At 47.9% G+C, this 4,476-nt stretch overlaps 1 pseudogene; it reads left to right on the top strand.

Moving 5' to 3' along the window:
• Positions 1 to 3,285: 3,285 nt before the first annotated feature.
• Positions 3,286 to 4,238, top strand: LOC112117421 (annotated as a pseudogene).
• The last annotated feature ends 238 nt before the right edge of the window (positions 4,239 to 4,476 follow it).

The raw sequence follows: 4,476 nt of genomic DNA, 5'->3' as shown, positions 1-4,476 counted from the left end.
GCACTTGCAATAGTGGGAAACAGAGGAGTTGGTTGGAGAAAATGTAAGATCAGCTAACTCTGCTGACATTTTCAAATCTTTCTAAGGGAATTGGATGGGAACTCAGTGTCTAAATCACTGAGGAAGCTATACAATTTAGAATAAGTGCGTTATTTCTTGATGGTTAACAGAGCATTCACTCAATAAAAAGACATATTTGCTTAGGATTAGAAGTTTCTTCCCTCTCTAGGACTCTCCCTTTGAGATTAGAAGTTTGACGCTGGTTTAGTTTTGGAGACTGTCAATAAATTGCAACTTACCCTTGCCTGTTGCCTTCCCCACAGCACATGTGCCTCCAGAGACTACCTCTCCCCCAGAAGGATATATAATGAATCAGAAAAGACGTTCCCTATTTGACAGACGGTATGAGGCACAGGGTCACATTACCAGACATGGAACAGAGCCTCAGTAGCTTTTCTAGGTTCTTGTTCTAGTTACTGGGCACGTGGAAGTAGCTGAATGCAGTGAGGAGAGAAAATGGACTGAATAACCTGGATCCTGGTCCCTGAAATGCTGCATGAGGAGGTGACAACAAAGATTCCAGCTGCTCACAGACCCGCCTTAGAGGTAAATCACCCTTTTCCTCCCTGCTCCATGAATCTTGAGGAGTTGAAGCAGTGTAGGTCTGTTCGGTAGCCTATCCCATCGGACTCCATGGGGAACTGGGCACTGATCTCTCTCAAACTCCCAACCCAAAGCAAAATGACTGAATTTGTAAAAAGGAAAACTGTCAGGTCACATCTATCCTAGGTCCTTACCTGACCCCCATCTCCCTGGTATCTGGGCACCTCACTGGCTTGAATGCATCTATCCTCCCAGCACCCCTAGATCATGCTATTACCCCTGCTTTACAGATGGGACCTGGCACACAGAGGGGCAGATTTCTAGAGGCTTCTTGGCACCTCAAGATACAGACCCCCCCAGTGGGACTGAAAATCAATGGGCGTTAGGTATGGCCCCTACTCAGGCCCCGGGTGCATTGTTAGGTACCTACCGGCCTTTGTAAATCTCACCTGAAAGTCACACAAGGAGCTGGTGACAAAGCAGGGAACTGAACCAACATCTGCCGAGTCCAATACCAGCCCTTCAAACAGGGGAGCAGCCTTCGTTCCTCTCTAACCTTCCCTCCTGACCCCTACAGGGTTTTGCCCTCACTGGCAGCTCCCCCTTCATGGGGCGCTGAATGAACTGGCGTGGGGAAAGCAGAGCTGCAGTTGGCTTCGGTGCTCGGGGGGCAGACACTGGCTATAAGTAGACTTGGCACAAATTGGTTTTGTTTCTCCCCTTAGAGGGTTAATATTGGGATTATTTTACCTTTAAGATTTTTAACTATTAAATTTTCCAGTCACAGGAAGCTCAGTGGGGGTTAAGGTGCGGGTTACGATGAGGGCAGCGCTGCCAGCGGGGTGTGGGGGGCTCCCGATCGGCTGAGGGATCTAAGACACCAGGGCGCTAGGGTCAGGGAAGGTGGCTGCTCTGGCCCAGTGGAGCAGAGATCCATAGCCAGGGCTGGGAGGAGGATGGTGGCGGTGATCACTGGGCCATAGGAGGGGCCATCTCATCATTCATCCTGGCATTGGCCACTGTTGGAAGACAGGATACTGGGCTAGATGGAACTTTGTGTAAGGGGACTGTTGTCCGCTTCCTAAAACGCAGTGGGGTGTTTTGGCTGGCTAGCTCCCAGTACCAAAAGGAAGGGGAAGGGTCGATGGGAAACCAGACTCTGAGACTGACAGTCCCCAGGAACAATATGGAGAGGCCAATGCTCCAGGTCAGCCTGATTGACAGGGTGGGCAGGCTAATCAGGGAGTCAGGCGGCCAGGGGGGTCCCTTCCTCCGTGTGATCTGGAATTGCCTCAGTCAGACAGAGTGTGGCCAAGCTAAAGAGAAAGCAGGAGCCCAAGCTGAGCTGGGGGCAGAGTTACAGAAGCAGCCCACAGAGCAGACCTGCAGCAACCAGAGCCAGAGATGCAGCCCAGGGAGCTGGAGGCAGAGCAGCTGCAGCAGCAGCATTAAGGCAGAGTGGTGGAGCTGGAACTGGGGCTGGAGCAGTCCAGAGCCGGGTGCAGTGAGCAGCTGGAGAGAGTGAGAGGGACCGTTTCTCTTAAAAAGGGAAGAAGGAGGATCCTGGGAACTATAGGCCAGTGAGCCTCACCTCAGTCCCTGGAAAAATCATGGAGCACGAATCAATTTTGAAGCACTTCGAGGAGAGGAAAGTGATCAGGAACAGTCAGCATGGATTCATCAAGGGGTTACGAGGACTCTGCCACGCAGGAGAATGGAAAGGGAGCCCTTGAGGGCAGGCAAAGGGTAAAGGAAGTGGGAGCGAGGACTCAGATCCTTTCACTAGCCCATTTCACCGGGGTAGTCTATAAGCCAGGAAAGTTCCCCACAATAGCGGGACCATTCCCCCGCTTACATTTGGTCTCACAAAGTAAGGCCATTCTCATGTATGTTCTTATGAACTGCTTTATAGAGCTGCAGTAAAATTGGAATGAAATCCACATTTGAAATCATGCAATTGCCGATGAAATAGAAATTTGGGTTCTACGCCACTCTCACAATATGACAATTGCACATTTCTTACAAATTTCAAATTTTATACAGAAATTTTTCTTGCAAGAAAGGATCAATTTCTAGCTAATGTGATGGTTTTCAGCAGCAGTTTTTTTGTTTTTAATTAAGATCATTTCTCTGTATGTAGACTGCAGGACAATGAAATATCGTCCCAGAGAAGGAGCTGTATTTGTCTGATGATAAAAACTTTAAAATGGCTCTGATAGAGTTAGGCAGCCCATTTCAACTGCAATACCCAGCCTTAGTTGCTTGTTTGTTTCTCTGTTCTGGGTTCCTCTAAAATATCAAATCCTGGCCCATTTCGCCCATGGATCTCCATCCATAAAGGCCATTGCTCTGCTCTGATACACCAGGTAGTGAAACATGATTATTTGAACCAACACATTTCTGTACGGTTGTACCTATAAGCCCCATCCCCAGCGTATTTGAATGCTTGGTGCCATCTATTTCCAGAGAGATTAATGTTTTGTTTAACATAAATCCTGGTCAGATATTGAATCAGTGCCAAGGATCAAGAGATCGCATTTCCCCTCCCCTGGCCCCATTCTACACTCACTCATCGTTCTGGTAGTCAGCAGAGGGAGAAAATGGAAACAGTGCTGACGTTTTATTGAATAAATGTTCTTGGTTTATGTGGCAGAGTTCATTTCTTTCCCATAGACTCGCCCCATGGCGAATGCAAAACAGGGAAATGGAACATCTGTCAAGGAATTCATCCTCCTGGGGTTCGGAGATCTCCCAGAACAGCAGATCCTTCTCTTCCTGCTGTTTCTAGTGATCTGCATTGCGACCATGGCTGGGAACATCCTCATCATTGTGCTAGTTGTAGCTGATCAGCACCTTCACACCCCCATGTACTTCTTCCTGTGGAACTTGTCCTGCTTGGAGACCTGCTACACCTCCACCATCCTACCCAAGGTGCTGGCCAGTCTCCTGACTGGGGACAGAACCATGACATTCAATGGATGTCTCACACAATTTTATTTCTTTGGTTCTCTAGTGGCTACAGAATGCCTTCTCCTGTCAGTGATGTCTTACGATAGGTATTTAGCAATATGCAATCCACTGCACTATGCAGTCTGTATGAGTGTCAAATCTTGCCTGCAGCTTGCAGGTGGCTCTTGGATAGGTGGATTCCTAGGTGGTAGCATAACAACGTTGTCCATATCTCAGTTAACGTTCTGTGGCCCCAATGGTATTGACCATTTTTTTTTTGTGATTTTATCCCCCTGGTAAAACTCGCCTGCAATGACCTTCAGGAGATGGAAATGGTGACTGTTGCACTCACCTTGATTTTCTCACTTGTTCCATTCCTTCTCACCTTGATGTCCTACATCTGCATCATTGCCACCATCCTGAGAATCCCGTCCACCACTGGGAGGCAAAAGGCCTTTTCCACCTGCTCCTCCCACCTCATTGTGGTGAGCATTTTTTATGGAACTCTGATGACTGTCTATATGTTCCCTACCACTAACATCCTGAGCGACTTCAAGAAAGTTCTGTCTGTCTTATACACAGTCCTGACTCCGCTGGTCAATCCCCTCATCTACAGCCTGAGAAACAAAGAGGTCCAGGAGGCCCTGAGGAAAGCTTGCAAGAAATTCATATTTGGACCATTCTAACCTGTCAGTTTCCTTAGGTTAAAATAGATATATCATGGGCTTGGGTAGGACCTGAAGCAAAGACTGCTGAAGTCCCAGGTCGTGTTTCCCTGAACTTCATTGATCTTTGAGGCATGCTTTTACAGAGAGGAGAAAGTGGAAATGAAGAGACCTCTTAAAACCTGTGACCCTAGCCTTTTTAGGACCTATATAAGATGCCACAGGTGGGTACTACTGGGCTGGTGGGAGACTTGAACTT

Source organism: Terrapene carolina, unplaced genomic scaffold (genome assembly GCF_002925995.2).
Source record: "Terrapene carolina triunguis isolate 2854851 unplaced genomic scaffold, T_m_triunguis-2.0 Scaffold233, whole genome shotgun sequence".
Taxonomy (NCBI): domain Eukaryota; kingdom Metazoa; phylum Chordata; order Testudines; family Emydidae; genus Terrapene; species Terrapene triunguis.
This window is presented reverse-complemented; position numbering and strand designations above follow the sequence as displayed.